This window comes from Elgaria multicarinata, chromosome 4, assembly GCF_023053635.1.
Source record: "Elgaria multicarinata webbii isolate HBS135686 ecotype San Diego chromosome 4, rElgMul1.1.pri, whole genome shotgun sequence".
In the NCBI taxonomy this organism is placed as follows: domain Eukaryota; kingdom Metazoa; phylum Chordata; class Lepidosauria; order Squamata; family Anguidae; genus Elgaria; species Elgaria multicarinata.
Window position 1 is genome coordinate 83471635 of NC_086174.1, and position 23284 is coordinate 83494918.

Genomic DNA, 23284 nt, shown 5'->3' on the forward strand with positions numbered 1-23284 from the left:
TCCTGCCCCCTCAACTTCTGCTTCACTTTTTCCAGGGGGGTCATAGACCCTCTTTTGGGAAAAGACTGAGGCAAAGTAGGAATTGAGCACTTCAGCCTTTTCTTTGTCATCTGTTATCAATTTGCCATCCTCATTAAGCAGTTGAACCACCATTTCTTTCTTCTGTCTTTTACTACTCACATATCTGAAGAAAGTCTTTTTATTGCTTTTAGCATCCTTTGCTAATCTCAGCTCATTCTGAGCTTTAGCCTTCCTGACGCCATTTCGGCACTTCTGTGCCACTTGTCTGTACTCTTCTTTTGTAGCCTGGCCTTCCTTCCACTTCCTATATGTATCCCTTTTTGTTTTCAGGTCATCTCTAAGCTTTTTGTGGAGCCACATTGGTTTCCTCTGTTGTCTTCTATCTTTTCTCCTTGCTGGAATTGTTTGTAACTGTGCCTTTAAAATTTCCTTTTTTAAATACTCCCACCCATCCTGCACTCCTTTTCTCATTAGGCTCATTTGCCACAGGACCTTACTTATCATAGTTCTGAGTTTATTAAAATCAGCTTTCCTAAAATCCAGAGTACGTGTTTGGCTATACTCAACTTTTGTCTCCTTCATAATCAAGAATTCAAGTATGATGTGGTCACTTTCCCCCAGAGTTCCCGTAACTGCCACTTTATCCACTAAGTCATCCCTATTGGTCAATATCAAGTCAAGGATTGCCAATCCTCTAGTTCTTTCCTCCACTTTCTGTAAATATTTCTAGAATTGCAGCCTAAGTATGTCCCATACTTTCCCATAAGAATCCTGCTGATATCAATCTATGCATATCATATCATATTATGATGCAACTCTTCAGTAATAAAGATTTCATCATTCCAACAGCATTGTGTTTTATTACTAATTATCAAGCACCTGTTTTCAAACTGCAATATATAAATTCCTTGAAAGATGAAGATAACATCTTGTTTCCTATGTAACATTTTGTATAGGCCAGTTAAAATAGCTCCAGTATGGGGGATTCCCCCCATCTACCATGTGTTACAACATGAAATCTAGCATTTCTTGAGAAATGCTAGATCACAGCATAGCACCATTCCAAGTGAGACACACTGTGGGAAAATATGGTGTTTGTAGTGACTCTGATAGTGGGCTGCTGTTATTTGCAGCAGTGACAAAACTATGTCTAAGCAAGTTGAGGGGAGGAGCCATTGCCATTTTCCCCAGTAAGACCTCCCCCAACACCACATACACAAATAGCTCAATTAATCCTACGCACCTCAATGAAATGACCTCCTGGAAAGTGGGGGCAGAACGATTTCAGTTTCACACAAATTTATCTATCCAATTTTAGATTGCCTAAAGAGACAACCAGATGTTTTTATCAATCACAGAAAGGTGGATCTGCATTAAGTAGGATAGCCAGTTCTATGACTGCCAGACTTGTGTGAGAACAGGAATCTGGGGAATTGGTGTCACAAGAAACGTCATGACAGATTTCACAGCTCTTGAACTGACTATCTGATAACACTCAACTACGGCTGTAGCTAGACCTAAGGTTTATCCCAGGGTCAAACCTGTTCATCTAAGTGCCACACAGGGCATCCAGCGCACAGGCAGGGACGAACCCGGGATGATCCTGGGATAAACCTTAGGTCTAGCTACGGCCTACATGTTCCTTGAAATTCCACAGATCCATTCCAGCATTGTAATTTGTTTATAGTTATACATTCAAGATCATTTAAAGAGAAATAGTCACCCCTTAACATGCTTCCCCTCCCCATACACACACGCTGTTAAGATAATTAAATGCATGTTAGAAATACGGATTTCCTACCTTAATCTTCCAATGTGTGTTAATTAATTGTGTGTGATGTTCAATTAACTTAGTGGCTGTATTCGAACAACTATGGTTTAGGGAGATGTAACCTTGCCAACCATGCCCAGGACTTGTGTGTGTCCCTCACCTTTCTTCTTGAACATGACCGCAAGGATGACTTCAGATGCTTTTGCTTCCATTTTTGATTAAGCCCAGCTTGCCATGTGTTACAACCTGAGAACAGTGGTTAATCTTAACTATGATTAATCTATACCAGGCTGCTTCATAAACCACTGCTCAAAGTTGGCTTATTTGAAACTAACCAGAGTCCAGATTAACCACAGTTTGCCAGATTCAGCAAGTTCTGGTAAATTAAAAGTGGAAGTGGAAGCATCTGAACTCCTCCAAACTGGGAGTGTTAGACCCCAGTTGAAGTAAGGGCTAAACTCAAACCAGAACTGATGTCTGAATGAAGCCAATGACTAAAGGCTTATTACTGAGTCAAGAGTCAGAGGTGGATACACACACACACACACACACACACACACACACAGAGAGAGAGAGAGAGGCTATCCTGAGACACATCCTATCTACATAACAAAATATTCCAAAATGTTCTAGCTGCACACCTTTTACTCACTATCTCATCTCATTTACACACTGCTGAATTTGTCTACAGACCTGTGCAATTCATCTACCCAGAGATAACACTATGTATACAGATAACTAAAGAAAAGTGAGTAAAGAGCCGCTGTTGACTCCCTTTCAACCCCATTTAACCGGTGAATCACCCTTTGAGTGGGTAAACAAATTACAGGTCAAAATGATTTGATGGGTTATCTCTCAATAACTGATTATATAAATGGGCCCTCAGAGCATGGGAAACAGTGTGGTGGTTATTTCAAATTAACCTACAGTGAAAGGTTGCATGCTCAGTAGAATTCTATGCACAGCACTGATAAAAAGGTATCAAGAAGCAACACAGTGCAATCTATAGGGATTTTTTGCCCTTGGAGAGAACTTGCAATAACAATAGATTAAATATAATTAAATCAAATATTTAAATCATAAGATACAGCTGACCAAACATAATCAAGTCTATTTATTTGATTAATGTCAAAGTCAGCTGTTGCCTGAAACCTACTGCATAAATTACTTCCCACTCCTATAAACAAAAGAAAATATTAAGGAACTGCTTAGGGATGAGGAGAAAATTGGAATTGTACATGGTTCATCATTCACCTCGATTAATTTTGCCATGTTTCTAATTTGGAAGTGAGTAGCCATATATATATATATATATATATATATATATATATATATATATATATACATATACATACACACATACAGGGCTGCTTTATGTACATATCTTGTTCATCTAAAAATGTAAAGGGTTCTATGAATAAGGGGAAAATAACCTCATTGTGTATGGTTTCTAGAATCCTAGAATAGTAGAGTTGGAAGGGGCGTATAAGGCCATCGAGTCCAACCCCCTGCTCAATGGAGGTTCTTCCTTCATAAGTGCAAACATGGATATGTCAAACTCTTCCCATCTAAAGAGAACAGCTGTTAGAAGACTGTCCTGGAGAATGAACAAGATTCAGTCTCTTTAAGGAGCCTGGGTCCTTGAAATAGAAAACTAAAATCTGATCCACCATCCACGCCATGCCATTCTTTCTCCTTTGGGTGAGACAGATTTGGGGCGGGGGGAGAAGGCCTTATTGTCTGACCTATAGAACAAATTAATATTGTACATAAATGAGGCTTGTGGGGGGTGCTTAAAAATAGTTTCCCACCTGATTGATACCAAGATGGAGGCTTCAAGATATTCAAGATACTTGTGTTGAGTCTTTATTTCTTAAAGCCAACATTGGCTGAACCAGTTTGGTTCTTGAATTCACACTTTAACCACCACACCAATGTCCACTGAATGGATAATCACTCTGTGGATTTTAAGTAGGAAATGTTGACACAGATCTCTTTGACAAAAAGGGTCTGTGTGTACCAAGAAAGCTATGTGGATTGGCACATTACAACATATATTCAGCTAACTGAAACCTATCTCTGTTGCCACTACTTTCTTGGCATCTGTGGCCTCTAGTTGCTCTTCCTGAATTCCACCTTATGGCTGCCGCCACCAGACAATCCAGGGTTGGAGTGCCAGCTTCCAAACTGTGATTGAGGGGAGTGAACATTGTTTCTTGTCTCCTCAGCAACATGCAAATTGGCTGCTTGTGAAGTCCTGCAGAATACAATGGGGTATGGCTGAGCAATGCATAGGGCAGGTTGATGTAGCAAGCACCCTATGAGAAGGTGGGAAGGAGGGAATATGTGCTGCTACATCATGGTGCTAACCAGCCTTTTCTGCTTTGGCACTGGATGCTTTTGGTTCTGTGCCTAGGTGGGGAAGCTGTGTCAGGAGAGGAAGGCTTGCTCTCCTCAGAAACATTCTTCTTGAATGTTCTTGAGTGATATTTTCTTAAGCTTTGGTCTCATGGCACAACCAAGAGGGCCCCTAGCCCTGCCTGAAAGGGGGCTTCTCTTCCACAAATGAAACAAGCTGCTGAAGTAAAATTTAAACAGTGTCACAACTACTAAGATATGAGTCATGCCAGAAGCCTGTCATTGGATAAAGTATGAGCTGAGGGGAAATGTCATTCCTGCTGGAAACCCTGTCAGTCAACCAGGAGGAGGTTCTACCCTAAAGTAAAGACTTCCGTACTCCAAAACCCTGAAGAATAATCTTTGGTGTACATTTTGAATAGAATAGCTGTTAGTGTACATGTTGAATGACTGCCCTCTCCATCACCATCTTTTTTCCTCACAGATTTGAAATAGCTGCTCATAAATTTCTTGATCCATTTGGGACACTTATCCACACTTAAGAATCCACCATTTTCTCTTTGTGAATTAACAACACCCTGAGACAAGAAAATAGTTAATTACATTTATTTACTTTCCCCAGGGTTTGGACTGTTTAAGGAAAAACTGCAATTAAAGCCAGAATAATTTAAAATATTCCAATTATATATTATCCCTAGAAATTAAAATTATCTTATGCTTGCTTAACTCTGGCTGTTGAATGCAAACAATAAAACTTAGAGGGTTTTTTAAAATATTCAAGTTCAGATTTGAATGATCATTGGCCGCCCTGGCTATCTGGAGAAAAATTCAAACAGTGTCACAACAGCTCAGATAAGTAAATGATGTGATTTTTTTTTTACACTACCCTTCATCTAAAAAAAAATGCTAGGCCATTTCACATCTTTTTTTAAAAGTATAGAAATACTTTAAATAAACTGGAAAATAAACCATTTCAATGTTAAAAACAAATAAACAACAACAAAAAATGAGTGAGCTGAAAGGACTTTGCCTGGAATCTAAAAGAAAGCAGTGTGGATCCTAGGAAAAACCTCCTTGGTGTAGGGTGGGGCTTGTTCCTTAGTTGGGGTACCACAAACAAAAATTCTTTGTTATCACTTCACTTATGATTAGATATGGATGAATATATCAGTTTTGGTTTCTCTCAGTTTCTCATTTTTCCAATCCTCAGTTCTTTCCAACTGAGGTCCACATCACTTTACAACAAAATTCGTATGCATTTCTTCTAAGATAAGCAGTTTGTATGCACTGTTGCTTCCTATATACATTTTTTTGCAAATGGTCTGTTGTACATTTACCCCACTAATGAACACATTTTGTATGCCCTTCTTTTGTTCAAAGAACTGCATCACAAAATTCTGAGAATTCGAATACCAAAAGGTAACTCTGTTGCAGTTCACATATATTTATTTGGGAAGTGCAAATTTGGTAAGTTCTTATCAAAATGCAAAATTACAAGAAGGATGATAGTTGCAACTTCTCACTTCTGTAAGATCAACACAGAAGAGTCAATAGAAAAATTAGAGCTGTATGCAACAGGCCTCTCAACATTCTCCACCTTATTTGCAGGTAGAGAAATTGCGGGGGGCAGGGGACACACACAACAATTTCACCAGATTTCTCCAGGGGGAGGAGAAATTCTCCAGCAATATCTCAGAGGTAGTCATCACCATTAGCAAAGTTTGTATAACACCTTCTTCCTTTTTCCCTAGAGTTTTTTTTTTTGGGGGGGGGTTTGCACTGCTACTGCAAATGGCAGCAGCATCAACTGTGCAGCCTTGCTCCCATTTTGCATTCCCCAGAATGCCCCATATACCTAGCCTCTCTCCAGGGCATTGAGGGGAGGGAATGCACCCACCACAAAAATAATGGTGAAAAAAATGTGGAGAAAATTCTGAAAAGTGTCCTTTTATATCCAGAAGGTAAGAAAATAAAAGTCTCAGAAATTTCCTGAAAGTTTTCTTTCCCCGTGAAAGGGGCTTCCATTCTCGCCTCATTCTCAGGGCATTTTATAATTAATCACTGTGAGGTAGCTGAGGGTATTGCCTATATTTTTATTTCTATTACGCATCTCACCATTGCTCTACAGACTCCCAGGGTGCAAGCACATCCTGATCTGAAAAGGCTCTATGAGAGAAATAAAATTCATGATGTCTTTCCCTGGACAGGAAGTGTAGGAAGCCAAGGAAGCTGATTGTAAATAAAAGACAGTACACTCACACACACTCCTCAGTCATCTCATAAGTAAGGTAAGCACGAGAACCCTGAACCAAGCCCATCAGAATTTCTCCGAAATTCTTCTCCTTAGAATTACTTTTCGAAAGCAATTCTTTTCTATCAAGTTGAATGAGAATGGTTGAAATTTTCATAGGAATTTGTTTTGGCCCAGCACTATGAAAAATTGCACTAAGAAATCTAGGTTGACACTATTTATGCATCTGGATATATTAACCATGCAATGAAGATGCATTTGAATGTGGCAAAGCTCTGTAGGACACCATGTGTGAAATATGCTTATATTTATATTGTATTACTATCGACACAGATAGTAATACAACTAAATATATTTTAGTTAATATAACTAAATATAATATATTTACTAAATTTAATATAACTAAAGGCTTCCATCAACATAAATGCAATGGAAAGTTAATTATGGAAGCTAAGGGGTTATTCAAATCAAGATCAATAGGAAATTGATCTGCAAATTTATAGTAAAATATTATGGGAACACAATACAGGATATATTCATTGTGCATTAAATAAGGGTAATTTCATTTCTCTTGTCATTTTTTCAAAGGTAGATAAAATCATAGAATAGTAGAGTTGGAAGGGGCTTATAAGGCCATTGAGTCCAACTCTGGACTCCTGCTGGCTGCAGGAACCCACTTTAACACATACCTGAAAGATGTCTGTCCAGCTGCACTTTGAAGGCCTCTAGTGTGGGAGAGCCCATGAACTTCCCTATTTAATTGATTCCATTGTTGTACTGCTCTAACATTCAGGAAGTTTTTCCTGATGTCTGGCTTCCTGTAACTTGACCCCATTATTCTGTGTCCTGCTCTCTGGGATGATCGAGAAGACATCCTGGTCTTCCTCTGTGTGACACTGTTTAGAATTGTACATGAAGTATGTCATACTTGTAAATAGTTCAGATAAGAAATTTGATGTCCAAAATGATGATTATGGAAAAAAATGTCTTTGTGGTGCCTTGCACAGAACAATGACATGTATTATGCATGACATGAACACATGCATGTACACTGTACCTCTGGAGTTGAGTTCTGCTAGATGAAACTGTTAATGAACTTTTTGTTAGTGGAAAAAAACAAATACAAAATAAATTACAGGATATAAATGACACAGAAAAACATGAGGCAATGTAACTAATGCGATCAATAAACTAAAACTGAAATGCCAAGATCAATCATCCTAAATTATTAATGTGACTCTAGATTCTCAAATCTTCATCTTGTATTCTCACAGTTAATGTCAGATGCTTGGAGATTATCTCTCAATCATAAAACATTATTGCTGCCATATTCCAAATTATGAGAACATTTTTACTTATTTTCAGCATGTGCCTAAGAAAGGCCTTTATCTCTACTTTACATGTCAATATTTTTCAGAAAGATATAGTTCTGTTGGAAGCTAACTGTTGTTGTTTTATAATAACTATTTCTCTAAAGACCTGCTGGCATCTCCCAGACTCTTTTATATCTTAAATAGGAACAAACAGGGCTAAATAAATTCAGTATACTAACAAACTACCAATATGTATCACTTCAAAGCAAGGAATTAGTATTCTAAAAATCAATATTTTGCCATGATAAATGGAATCTGCATGCTAGCATGAACTAATGGAGAAAACCCCTATTCATACAGCCAAACAGGGGATACTGAACATGTACTACTATCTCAAAGAGGGTCTACATAGGGTCAGTGAAGGTAGAGAGGGGGTTTCTTAAACTTCCTGCTGTATAGGCAGCAGGCAAATTATTACTGCCACCACACCTTTATGTCCACCTCAGCCTGAGCCAGGACACACTTAGGGCACAGAAATAAGGGTACCCTCTATTTCAAACTCCCAAGCCTGAAATGTTGCATAGTAGCAATTAGTTTACTGGGAGGTTTACCTGGAAGAACTCACAAATGGCTGTAAAGGTAGGGGGGTTACACAGGGAAAGGGGTAAAAAGGTGTACCAATATCAGAGAAAACCAGAGAAACTCTTTGGAACAACGCTGCAGGCAAAAATAACAAAGCAATACCTAACCCTATCCCATATGTTATGTAAGTAAGGGTTTTCCAATAGAACAGGGTCCAATTCAGGATCCAAAAGCTCACGGGCCTGAAAGCCAGTAAGTACACAAAGATGAATCTGAAGATGAAAATAAAGTAGCCCCACTTGCTTTATACATCCCCCAGGCCCTCGACAAATGTCAGGTGAGCCTCCTTAGCCAATCCCTGGCTAGCAGAATAGTTTCTTCACAGACAAGCCTTTTTGGCCAATCACAGCTTCTAGGAGGCCAGCCCTATCATTAGGCAGAATGAAGCAGTCACGTTGCAGCAAAATGCTGAGAGACCTTTGTGCCATGCAGCCTGCTCCGTTCCCCCTAAGCTAGCCTGTTGCCTTCAGGTGCAGTGGAAGAAGCTGCCTCATCATGCATGATGAAGAAAGATTCATCTGCCGGTCCAAGTGGCTTTTGTATATGGACTGGGAAGCGGCACTATTTTTAACCTGTTGGTAGTTTTATTATGGTTTTAATTTTTGTGAACCGCCCAGAGAGCTTCGGCAATTGGGCGGTATAAAAATATAATAAATAAATAAATTAATAAATAAATCTTGTTCTTCACCTCAGGCAGCAAAATGTTTTGGGCCAGCCATGATGATGCAAACTTGTGCCTTACCACATAAGAATGGTAGCTCAAGAGTACTGTATATAAGCACAAGGCTGCTGAGGAGGAGGAGCACTCAGCATGAGTCATTAACGTCAAATCTCACTCTCTCTCTCTCACAAACACACACACACATGTAGCACACAACACCTGCAGGCTTTCATGGTACCAAGTGAGCAAGCCCCATGCTTCCTCTACAACCACACAACATCTTCTAGAGCCAGTGCCAGGTTCCTCCTCTCCCATACAAGCAAACTGCCCTAGAGTCCACCACTGGCCAGGATGTTATACCGAAAGGATCTCAGGTAAAGGGGCTGGAAAAGCTCTTTATCTGATAAGCTGTTGTTCTGCTGCCAGTCAGAGTGTCCAATATGAAAGTAGGTAGATCAAGGCTCTGGTCATTATAAAGCTGCTTATATGTTTATATCATAAAACAGAACAGAAAAATTCCCTAAAATTGAGCTTTCAGATTAATAATCAGTAACAAAGACGTTTGATACTATGTATGATACTCTGCAGAAGGTGCCTATTACAATATTTTTAGTAAAACTATACTAACTAATGTAAACTGCTTCTTACAGTATAGTTGACCAGATATCCCTGGAACATTTAGCTTAAACAAACAAACAAAATGAAAGGTTTTACAAAAACGTGGGATCTAGTAATTAAAAAAATAATTTTCTTATTCAGAGAAATGCAGTTCCTGCCTTACCTGGGGAACACAGTTGGTGTGTGTGTGGGGGGTTCATTGGGGAGGCAGGTATGGAGCAGCTGAGCAGTGGTGCCAAATGTGTGCACCCACATGGGAGGGAAGGAGCCAATCAAGGGCTAGATTGGCTCGGTGGGAACAAGGTTTTGTCAGTGGACTGGTGGGAAAACCATTAAGAGCAGGGCTTGCCATGTGGCTTCGGCATTGCCGTCATTGGCATTCCCACCCACCCATTCCAGGCTAGCTCATTTCTTACCATGGATTACAGTTAGGCCATAGCTAGACCTAAGGTTTATCCCGGGATTGTTCAGGGGTCAAACCTGTTCATCTAGGTGACACACAGGGGATCCAGTGCTCAGGCAGGGGTGAACCCTGGATGATCCCAAGATAAACCTTAGGTCTAGCTGTGGCCTTAGTCACCAGTTAATGGGGATGGGAAAGAATTTTACCTGCACACAGATTGGCACCATTGTGCAGAGTTTTCACCTTCACCATAGCAAGAATATTAATTCAGTGATATCTGGATTTGTTTGACTTGACAAGTCTAACAGCAAGGATGGTTATAAGACTTTCAATTGTAAGTCACAATTTTGTAGGTGCAGAAGGCATTGGGCTAGATCCATTGGTGAGCGGAATGGGATTGGGTGCCCTGTTTCCCCTTCAAGAGGGGGTCCACTTAAGGGACCATGGGGGTGGCATTAAGAGCCAGCTCAACACGGGACTGCAATCTGGGCCACACCCCGAGAGGCAGAAAGAGGCTCACTTCACTGATCTGCACCATGGGGTGTGCCTCTGACTCTTGCCCCACCCCAATGAGCAGGCAAGGTGGGAAGTCTGATTAATGGATTTATGCCCTATGCCCTGCCCACTCTATTCCAAGCTGAACCAATGAAGTTGTGGTCAATTGTTTAACAACCAAGTCTATGTCTGAATGTGTGCCCCCCACCTGCTAGTACTGCCCTAAAGGGACCAGCTATGTGCTGCCACACACAAAGGGTCATTAGGGATCTGTCAACTGCCCAAAAAACAATATCAGAGCAACTACAAACTAGAAGTGGCCATTGTGGATTAAATTGTTATCTGAAAATATTTTGGTGGGAAATTAAAAACTAGAATAAAAGGCTTCCAAATAGCAGGAATGATTCATTGTTTGACATGATTGCCTAAAATCCAACTAAGAGTGTAAAGTGCCCTTTAACTTCTTGGAGAGCTTTATCTTATCCAATGTTTCATTACTTTATAGCTAAAGATGTCTGGATAAGTCTATAATGAGTGATTAATCTCTAGAACACAATCTAGGCTACATCATTTTGTTAAGAGAATCCCATTAGCTTTCACTATCATGCTTGGCAATTCAGAAAAAGGATGAGATGTGAATGAAGGCCACATTTTCTAGAGAAGCTCAGGTTAATGGCAGCAAATTCCTTTAGAAAGGAAACATACTTGAGTAGGAGATTTTAAAAAAAGTACAGCAGATTGCTGGAAGGCAAATTGCACTAACTTTTCCTAAAAACTTCCATTTGCTCCCTAGGCCTGAGAGACCAAAAAAAGGGGGCAAAGGCCAAACTGTCATCAAATTGAAGCACGGAGTCATGTGGGCTGAACTCATCACTCTACCCCCCTCCCCAATTCGAAATGTGATGAATTATTAAAGAAGCAGTTTGTTGGGCGATTGAATATTACCTGCAAAGTACCGCTCATCTCCTTGAGGCAAACTGAAAGCTGACAGAGTTGAGCCAATTAGACTGACTGTCTCCTCAATGAGTTGTGACCTATCAATGGTAATAGCTTATTATGATGATAAATGAACCCATCTCTCAAACTGAAGCACAAGTACACACTTCAGCAGTTTCCCTGAATCATGGGGCCATTACCTCACAACTCTGGATCGACAGGAGCGACAGCAACAAGAGCGGATGGCATGCATGAACAGACACAGATGATTGTTTTACCCTGCTGAATATATTTACAGTTATTTTTGGTGAAGCATTATTTTCTTTTCCTTCTTAATGGGCCTGCCTGAGCCTTCCTTGTTTTCACTAGCAATATACACACTCACACATGCACACATACTTCTCTTGCCGTAGAAACACTATGCCTATCCCATGAGACAGGTGGATGGATTTCTGATGGGTATCTACATGTCTGCTCAATCTTCACCGTCTCAGAGGAACTCAGCATTCGATCACCGTAGAATATCCTCCAGCCTGGCTGGAAAAGTTTGCTTTACTTCCTTTTAATCCAATTAGCACCTTTAATTGCTCTGCCAGAGATAATCTTCCTTAGGAAATGTAAAAGGAAATAGGCTGGGGGTGGGCATAGAACATTAGCCTACATACTTTCCCCATGTTGAACTTATACAAGTTTCAAGACTTTTTAACAAAAAGAGAGAGAGAGAGAGAGAGAGAGAGAGAGAGAGAGAGAGAGAGAGATTTCAAGGACCAGGTATTCCACTTGCAAGGAAAGCTTCTTTGCAGCAACCAAGACCAAAACCACCACCAACTGGGAATCATTCTGGATTTGTTTTCATGCTAGCGCTGAAGGACATTGGTGCAACAACAAACACATCCATCTTCCCTTCCTCATTTTATTCTATCTTTAAAATACCTATTGGTAGCTGCTACAGCCTTCTATGCTTTGATAAGAAAAATATAACATATAAACAGACTGAATTGAGGACACCATGTACGTTTATGCACCAGGTGTGCTTGCTGTAGATTTATTTATTTATTTTATTTATTACATTTTTATACCGCCCAATAGCTGAAGCTCTCTGGGCGGTTCACAAAAATTAAAACCATCATAAAACAACCAACAAGTTAAAAACACAAATACAAAATACAATATAAAAAGTACAACCAGGATAAAACCACGCAGCAAAATTGATATAAGGTTAAAATACAGAGTCAAAACAGTATAATTTAAATTTAAGTTAAAATAAAATGTTAAAATACTGAGTGAATAAAAAGGTCTTCAGCTGGCGACGAAAGGAGTACAGTGTAGGCGCCAGGCGGACCTCTCTGGGGAGCTCATTCCACAACCGGGGCGCCACAGCGGAGAAAGCCCTCCTCCTAGTAGCCACCTGCCTCACTTCCTTTGGCAGGGGCTCACGGAGAAGGGCCCCTGTAGATGATCTTAAGGTCCGGGTAGGTACATATGGGAGGAGGCGTTCCTTCAAATAACCTGGCCCCAAACCGTTTAGGGCTTTAAATGTCAAAACCAGCACTTTGAATCGGGCCCGGACCTGGACTGGCAGCCAATGAAGTTGTAAAAGGACTGGCGTAATGTGATCTCGCCAGCCAGTCCCTGTTAGTAAACGGGCTGCCCTGTTTTGTACCAGCTGAAGCTTCCGGACCGTTTTCAAAGGCAGCCCCACGTATAACGCATTGCAGTAATCCAAACGAGAGGTTATCAGAGCATGGATAACTGTAGCTAGGCTATCACTGTCCAGATAAGGGCGCAGTTGGTATATCAGCCTAAGCTGATAAAAGGTGCTCTTTGCCACTGAGTTCACCTGTGCCTCAAGTGACAGTTCTGGATTGAAGAGCACCCCCAAACTACGGACCCGATCCTTTAGGGAGAGTGCAACCCCGTCCAGGACAGGGCAAACATCACCTCGCCGGACAGATGAACCACCCGCTAACAGTACCTCTGTCTTTTCTGGATTGAGTCTCAGTTTGTTAGCCCTCATCCAGTCCATTACCGTGCTCAGGCACTGGTTCAGAACAGTCACTGCCTCACCTGGGTTTGATGAAAAGGAAAGGTAGAGCTGGGTATCATCCGCATATTGATGACACCTCAGTCCACATCTCCGGATAACCTCCCCCAGTGGCTTTATGTATATGTTAAACAGCATAGGGGATAAAATAGAGCCCTGTGGAACCCCATGGCTTAGGAGCCACGGCACAGAGCAATAATCCCCCAGCACCACCTTCTGGAATCGGCCATCCAAGTAGGAGCAGAACCACTGCAACGCAGTACCTCCAACTCCCAGCTCAGACAACCTATCCAGAAGGATACCATGGTCGATGGTATTGAAGGCCGCTGAGAGGTCTAGGAGAACCAAAAGGGTCGCACTCCCCCTGTCTCTCTCCCAACAGAGGTCATCCCACAGGGCGACCAAGGCAGTTTCTGTTCCAAAACCAGGCCTGAAACCCGATTGAAATAGATCTAGATAATCCGTTTCATTCAAGAGTGCCAGGAGTTGTCCTGCAACCACCCGCTCAAGCACCTTGCCCAGGAAGGGGATATTAGCCACCGGCCTGTAGTTAACATCCTCCGGGTCCAGATTAGGCTTCTTCAGGAGTGGTCTAATTACCGCCTCTTTTAAAGAGGCCAGCACCACTCCCTCTCTCAAGGAGGCATTTACAACCTCCTGGACCCAGCCGGCGATCCCCTCCTTATTTCATGTAATGAGCCACGAGGGACAAGGGTCAAGCACACAGGTGGTTGACCGGACTTGGCCAAGCACCTTGTCCACATCCTCGGGTCTCAATAACTGAAACTCATCCAATAAAACTGAGCCGGACGGCGCTCTGAACGCCTCTACTAGTGGTGCTGCATTAAGTGTGGTGTCCAATTCATGACAAATCTGAGCGACTTTATCTTCAAAGTGCCGTGCAAACTCGTCACAGCATGCTACCGAGGGTTCAACTATCTCACGCCCTGGCCCAGAATGTAACAGGCCATGAACCACTCGGAAAAGCTCCGCCGGACGACACTGAGAAGACGCAATGCTGGTGGAAAAGAACTGCCTCTTTGCCACCCTCACCGCCACAGAGTAGGCTCGATAGTGAGCTCTAACCCGTGTTCAATCAGACCCAGCACAAGTTTTCCTCCACCTGTGTTCTAGCCGTCTCCCCTCTTGCTTCATCGCCCTCAGCTCAGGTGTATACCAAGGAGCTGACCAGGCTCTGCTCAGAGGGAGAGGACGCTTGGGCGTGATCGTGTCAACCGCCCGAGTCATCTCTGCATTCCACAGAGCGACCTGGGCTTCGACAGGAGCACCGGCCATATCAGCAGGAAAATCCCCCAGAGCCCTCTGGAATCCATTGGAGTCCATTAGCCTCCGGGGGTGGACCATTTTAATAGGCCCCCCACCCTTGCTGAGGGGAAAGGCCGCCGAGAGTCTAAACCTCAGTAGGAAGTGATCTGACCATGACAAGGGGGTAGATGTTAGTTCCCCCACTTCCAGATCACCATCCTCCTGTCCAGTCGAGAAAACCAGATCAAGCGTGTGTCCCTTTGCATGTGTTGGGCCGATGACATGTTGAGACAGCCCCATGGTTGTCATGGCAGCCATGAAGTCCTGAGCCGCTCTGGATACAGCAGCCTCGGCATGGAAGTTGAGATCCCCCAGAACCACCATCCTGGGGGTCCTCAACACCAGGTCCGAGACAACCTCCGTCAGCTCAGGCAGGGAGACTGTTGGGCAGTGGGGTGGACAGTACACCAGCAGAATCCCTAATCTGTCTCGAGTACCCAACACACAGTACAAACACTCCAGACCAGCACTCGACTGAACAGGAAGCCTAGAGAGGGAGATTGTATTCCTATAGACCACGGCAACCCCCCCTCCCCAGCCCTCGAGTCTGTGCTGGTGCTGCACCGAGTACCCAGGAGGGCAGAGCTGGGTGAGAGCAACCCCTCCCAGTTCCCCCACCCAGGTCTCAGTGATGCATACCAGGTCAGCCCCCTCATCCACAATCAAATCATGGATGAGGGAGATTTTATTCTGGACTGACCTGGCATTCAGCAGCAGCAGCACCAGACCCGAGAGCAAGCTGATATGGCCGTCAGGAACTATCCGGTTGGGGTAGGAACCAGAAGAGGGAATAGCTGTAAGGAATCTATCCCCTCTTCTCCTCATCTGGCCTGTTCCTCCCCTAGCACCATACCTCCCCTAGCACCATAGATATACTTGTGTTACACTGTTTTACACGTTCCTGCAGTGAACATGTAACATTTGGATGACAGAAATGCATCCTTAGGGCTGGACCTACCATTAGGCAGAGTGAAGCAGCTACCGCAGGCAGCAGCTTTTAAGTCTTACGAAAGGGTTGGTTATTAAACTGCTATTATTATATTTTCACCACCAGGCATGGGGAGAGGTGCTTGTTGGATTTTCTGCATCATATGCCAAAATCGCTTGCCTGGCTTTGGGTGTAATGCACTTTGACTTGGTGGTTGTGGAAGGGGTAGTGCTATTTGCTGCAACAACAACAACAACATTTCTTACCTGCCTCTCCACTTGGATCGAGGCAGGAAACAACAATGAATATAAAACACATTAAAAACTGATTAAAAACATAGCATACATGATTAAAACATTCTTAAAACATCCTAAAAATATTCTAAAAACATTCTAAAATTTTACTGGGTAGGCCTGCCGTAATAGATCAGTTTGTATTGTTTTTTTAAATTCTAAAAGACTGTCAAGTTGCCGAATTTCCTCCAGCCGGCCATTCCACAGTCTGGGACCTGCAGAAGAGAAGGTCCTCTGGGTAACAGTTGTCAATCTAGTTTTGGCTGACTGAAGTAGATTCTTCACAGAGGACCTGAGTGTGCGGGGTGGTTTGTACTATGCCTCTGGCAACAAAATATCTGGGGCTGGCCCTGTAGATCCTTAAATATCCTCTTACTGAGGTGCTTGGGAACCTCAGTAGAACTGGTGCACATGTACATTCTTTAAGACACATACCTGACATCCAGAATGTATACATTGGTCATAGAACTGCACTGTAAAATGTGGACTCATGGAGAAACACACAGATGGCCAGACACATTTGTTCCAAATAAAAAACATAAATGCATATTCATTACAGAAGAGAAAAATGGTTTGGTTGGTATACCCTCTAATACATGAGTCTAGTAGGCCTAACTAGAAAAAGCCAGGGGGAAATGACTAGTGTTTATCAAATAAGGAGGGGAAGATAGTGTTACGGAAATGGCAGACCAGGAGATTGGGAGCTATTTGACCAAGGTAGCTCAGGCGCTGGTGATAAAGGTGGGCAGAAATTGATAGATTTAGGAGAAGGAAAAGAAGCAGGAAGAGAGATAATTACATGACTTTAGAGGAAGGGGAAACCAAACACTTCCTGTTGGTTGCAAAAAGTAAGAAAAATGCTTGGGACGCAGACCACCCTCAGCTTTCTCAGTTGTAGTAACATATTCAAAAGGCAAATGGAGCTGTCAGGGCAAACTAGGCAGGAAAGCAGGGGGTCTTTGGCCCTGGAAATGCGACATAAGTGCCAGAATAGAGCAGAGAATTGTGCTAGGAAGGATCACAATGAATGGTATTAAAGCCAATGGGACCCTGGAGTTATTCTTAGAGCCAACACACACTAGGCCAAATCTACACCAAGAGAATATAACACTTTTAAAACATTTTGAAAACTGTATATGCAGTGTGTCCTGGGCCCCAAAAGTTGCCACTACTGTTATAAACCATTTTAAAGCAGTAGTGTAGATCCTACCCAACATGAGGGATGCCCAAGTAGAAAGAATGAACACTGGCTGCCCAAACGCAATGGGAGCTATAGGTTTAACACAAGGGGAATGAAGAGCTCAGTGGATCAGGCCAGGATGGGTCAAAACAAAGGGAACAAAAGTTTGTTTCTGACAACTGAACAGAAGGCTCGGGGAGATTCCTTGCATCTTGATTTATTTTACATTTTGCAGGCTATACGAAGTAGCATAATACAATAACTAAAACAAAAGGTGCCACCAAGGGTGCTCAAATGTTTCTTCCAAGGTAGAAGAATCCCCCAAGTTCTCTGGACCAGGATCTTCCCAACCTTCCCTACTCCCTGTCCTCCTAGATTAGATCACTCTCATATTGCAGAACAGCTAGGTGTTGTGTTCTTTTGTTTTGTTTTCAAACCTGCAGATTCACACAGGTCTTGACTATGTCAATACAGGAACATATTTTTCTTGAGAACACAGAGAGATAAAGAAATGTTAAACAAAACAGACAACTATAAAGAAATTAAAAAAAGAAACATAATTTTAACTTCTTTGTTGTGTCTACATGGAAGGTAATATGCTGAGCTGGTTCTAAAACTCAAAAATTACTGAGCCATACGCTCAGTGATTTACATTTCTAGGGAGCCCACGATGGGCAGCACTTCCCTGAGGAAATGAATGAAACTCGACACGTTATTTTGCTGCCTGGGGAAAAGAAAACAAGATGTCCTCCCCTTCCTCACACCACCCCGTCGCACCACCACCATTCCACATACAGAAGCAGACTGGACTGACTGGCAGTTGAATCTTACTTTAACACTGGTTCCAGGAGCATTCTCCACTGAATTTGAGGGCAGGAACCTAGCTTATGGGTCACACAGCAGGCTGTATGGTACACTTGGCAGTGCCTTCCAGCACTTTGCTACTGCTTTGTGTCTCCAGCATGCATCATGTGAGATGGCTGCCCTGCACATTACAGAAGCAGAAACTTCCTTTTTCAAAGAGTCCTTAGGGAAGAAGGCGTTTTACAGTATTCACCCAATCTCTTTTTCTCTCATACACACTGCACTGTAAATATCCTGTTGAACTAAGGAAAGGAAAGGAACCTCTCGTGCAAGCACTGAGTCATTACTGACTCTTGGAGGGACGCCAGCTTTCGCTGATGTTTTCTTGGCAGGCCTTATAGCGGGGTGGTTTGCCGTTGCCTTCCCCGGCCGTGATTACCTTTCCCCCAGCTACCTGGGTACTCATTTTACCGACCTCGGGAGGATGGAAGGCTGAGTCGACCCGAGTTGGCTGCCTGAAACCAGCTTCCACTGGGATCGAACTCAGGCCGTGGGGAGAGTTTCAGCTGCAGAAACTGCTGCTTTACCGCTCTGCGCCACTTGGCACATAGAGAGAATGGGGAAAGTCAAGAAAATGCCTCAACAAAACAAGACTCTCTTGATCACGACTGAATCTTTTGCATCTACATGATGACATTTCAAAACTCGATCACAATCTTGTTATGATCAGTGATAATGTTGTCATAGTGCCAGAGGAATAAGCAATGGTTGGTTGTATGCATATGCGCGGAATTTGGGGTGTTATTTGTATTATTACAATCTGTTGTAAGCTATCTGAAACATATTCAATTGAAAGGCAGGGTATACATCTTCTTAATAAATAATAAATAAATAAAAAAACTTCAGTGGGATGTGGGGTAATAAATAAATGACCAGGGAGAGAATGTAAAAGCGTGGCACTTCCCACTGTATAAGGTATGGCAATGAAACATGAGAAGGTAAAAAAAAAAAATGGACAAGCAAGGTCACCATCTATTCATTGCATACTGAAATCTTAGTTTACGCTACTTTAGGCAATATATTTTAGAAAACCACACATATAATGGGGGTTATTATATTTGTAGCACTGCAAGCAAAGATTATCTAGAAAGGCTGGTTTAATCCAGTTTAAACTATTTAGAGAAATGTTTTATTGGGTTTACAAATAATAACCTGCAATATTCCATTTCCATAGCAATACGCTAAATCACCTTGGCTAAGTATGTCATCATGGCTATAATTTACAAGATACAAAATGACAGTTAAGATGTACTATGGTAATTTGTGAGTGCTTTCAGTATTACTGTAGTATCAAAAATTTATATGGTTCAGTTATTAAGGCAAATTTTTTCATTCATACAGAGTTGTCTGACAGGAACCGAAGTCCTTCCAAATTACAAGAGGAAAATAGTCTTTCCAAATTACAAGAAGAAAAAAAGCCTTCCCATGTTCAAACAAATTGCACATGTTCTTTCCATTATTTTGCTTCCTAAATAAGAAAAAAAAGGACCTGCAAAGTATCTTCCATAAGCACAAAATGTGCATTACCTACAGGAGCAAACAAATAAAACCCTGCTCGTGCCAAACGGACGCAAGTCTCCTTAGCAATCTATAGCCCCGAACAAGATGTCCATATTCTTTGGAAGAGATGCACTCTAATCTTTACTTGCTCACTTACCTTCTGTCATACCGATTTCAAACCAAGAAGAAAAAGCTAAAATAGAGATGCCTTGGGAGCTATTCTTAGAGTTTCAAATAAACTATACCATAAGCAAGAAGACGCAAGTAATAAACAAACAAAAACTCAAAAGCTCAATCTTCAGTTTTATATATGGATTCTGGACATTTTTGGTAGCACAGCCAACTGTCTCCATGCCTTAATCTAGCTGCTACAGTCTAATGCTCACCCAAAGGATCTATCCCCAGGCATACAAATTTAGGGATGTAATCTTAAACCCTGACTGAAAACACAGGGCATGTCTACACCATGCCTTATCCCGGGGATCGCCCCGGGATCATGCCTGTGTGTCCACATGATGCATAGGGGATCCTGGGGGCAGGGAGGGAAGATCCCTGCATTTCCCCATGAAACCAGGATGGCTTTAATCCCAACTTTTCCCACAGTCTCAGGATCATCCCGAGACTACGGGAGGTGTGGACGGCCGTCCTGGTTTTGTCCTGGCTCCTCACATGTAAACACGAACCAGGCACGGGAACCAGGCACTGAGCTCCTCAGGTACTCCATGCCCATCGGGGGTGGGGAGGGGAGTGGGATTGTTTTTTACCATTTTATTTTTGCTGGAGCACTCCAGCTCTTCTTTTTGTAAAAAAAAAAAAAATGGCCACCGTGACAAGCACAAGGCCCAGGATGTTGCGTAGCCATGTGTGGACTGAGGGGGAGGATCTTGCAATCAGAAAATCGTGAGATTCTCCCCCCTCTCTCCAAGAATGCCGGGTGGTCTAGACATGCCCCCAATCCTTTAACAAAGGGTTCATCCCAAGTGGTGGTGGCAGTGGATAAGCCATTGCTCAGTAACAGAGCAGATGTTATACCTATAGAAGTGCAGAGATTTAATAATTGTCCTGAATTTTCTTTATGACTGATGGTGTCTGATTTACTTTCCATGGTCCAGCATATCCAGTAAACAGGTTCAGATAGCATTCAGAATTGATTGGTTAGATGGGCCAATTGTCTGAGAGTAGAAGGGAGCTTCATAAACTGCACTGAAATCAGTAAGCAGGACACTATCCTCACCTAAGATTATTAGAACTGGGGTTATATGGGGTATTATTCAACTGTGTCCAGTGCTAGCACTACTGATGTTTTGCAGCTTTTTCCCACTGCCGTAGCAAGTGCTAGTTACACCACATGAGCTACTTACATTAAGAACATAGGAACATATGAACATCAGAAGAACCATGCTGGATCAAACAAAGGATCCATCTAGTCCAGCACTCTACAGGAAACCCACAAGCAGCTAGGAGTGAAATAGCACTCTCCTATCCATGTTCCCCAACAACTAGGGTATACAAACATACATACTGCCACTGATATTGAAGGCAGCATATAGCCATCAGGACTAGTAATCACTGATAGCCTTTTCCTCCCTGAATTTGCCTAACCCTCTTTTAAAGCCATGCAAATTGGTCGTGAATGCCATAGTTTTACTATCTGCTGTGTGAAGAAATACTTCTTTTATCCCCCCATCAGCTTCACGGAATGACCCTGGGTTCTAGTATTATGAAAGAGGAAAAATGTCTCCTTATCAACTTTTTCCACATCATGCATAATTTTGTATACCTTTATCATGTCTCCCCTTACCCACCTTTTTCTCCAAACTAAACAACCCTAGCAGTATCTTCAAAGGGGAGTTGCTCTAGGCTCATGATAATTTTAGTTACCCTTTTCTGAACTTTTTCCAACTCTACAATATTTTCTTTTAAGGTATGGTGACAGTATTCCAAGTGTAGTCATGCCACAGATTTGTATAAAGGCAGTATATTGTCAGTTTTATTCTCAGTTCCTTTCCTAATTATGCCTAACATAGATCGAGGCAGGGAACAACATGAAATACAAAAAAATTAAAATACAAAAAACTAATTAAAAACATATAAAACATTGAACTGTCCACCACTACCCCAAGATCTCTTTCTTGGTCCGTCATTACTTGAGCTTAGATCACATCAGCTTATACTTGAAGTTGGGATTTGTTTTGCCCCAACATGCATCACTTTACATTTGCTCACATTGAACAGCATTTGTCTTTTGATGTCCATTCTCCGAATTTGGATAGATCCTTTTGGAGCCTTTTGTTTTAACCCTTTTTGTTTTAACCACCCTAAATAAATTGATGTCATCAGCAAACTTGCCCACTTCATTGCTTACACCTTTGAATTCCAGATAATTTATGAATAAGTTGAAAAGATTCCACAGATTTCTGTGGAACCCCACTGTTTATATCCCTCAAGTGAGAGAATTTACCGTTTGTTCTAACTTTCTGTTTTCAGTTATTTAACCAGTTACTTATCTTCAGACTCCCTTCCTGAAAACATCAGTTCAGGCTCAGGTATCTCTCTTACATCTTCTGTAGTGAAGACCAATTTGAAGAATTCATTCAGCTCCTCTACAATCTCCTTGTCCTAGTACTCCTTTAACCCCATTGTTATCCAACGACCATCCTACCTGTTTTCCTGCTTCTGATATATTTAAAGAATTCCTTATTGTTGGCCTTGATGATTTTAGTGACATGCTCCTCAATATTCTTTTTGCAGTTCTTATTGCCTGTTTGCATATCCTTTGTGCAAACTTGTGCTTCCTTTTGTTTTCCTCATTTGGGCAAGATCTGTGGTATACATTCTAACTATTATTATTCTATTATTGTGGTTTGGGTAACCACCAAGCATTTTGAAGGCATTGAACCCTCTTGACCTCCCCTTTCAACTTTTTTTTTATCAGTTCCCTCATTTTAGAGAAGTTTCCTCTTTTCAAGTCAAATGTGTCTGTGTTGGACTTCCTTGGCAATTTCCCACTTAAATATATATTAAATATGAATATACCATGCCTTCAAGGTAAGCAAACTGCCTGTTGATGCAAGTAGGGGTGGGGAAATTTCATTTATCAGAAAGGCATAAGGCTTCAGAAGATGGGTCAGCTTGTAAGTAACTGTGTGGGATTAAACAATGCAATAAAACCTGTTAACTTTTTAGCATTGCACTGTCTCTGGAATGCCAGGGTAGAATTCCCTGCATTCAAGTTTCCCACTAAGCATTACACTTTTTTTAGCACACCCATTCAACATCTGATCTGCTATCTGTATCTGTATTAACTAAGTGGGAACGAACCAGCAAAATTTGAAAGCATAGAAAGACTAACTTGAAAGAAACACATGTTCACTGCACATAACAGACCACCAGCCATTTCATCCTAAAAATAATACTGCAAATTATCTGAAATTTCCTAACGCCTGACACAAGAAGCTGCCAAGGAGACTCCAGAGGCAGGAGTACTTTACTTAGTCTACTTACCCTTTACCTTGTGTTTCACAGGGATTCTCTGTATGCCTATGTCAGTTGCTTTCATCAAGCAATTTTGCTGGTCAAATATCTCGCCAGCAAATGAGGATTCAACCCCCCTCCCCCCCATATAATTACTTACATCTTTCACTATTAATAAACCAAATTAACACCCAGGCAAAGACCAT

General features: G+C 41.9%; 1 protein-coding gene across 4 annotated transcripts in view; it reads right to left on the reverse strand.

The window, feature by feature from the left end:
- The window catches only part of LAMA2 (laminin subunit alpha 2), a 477652-nt gene that overhangs the window by 248917 nt on the left and 205451 nt on the right, over nucleotides 1-23284 (reverse strand). The window lies entirely within an intron of this gene.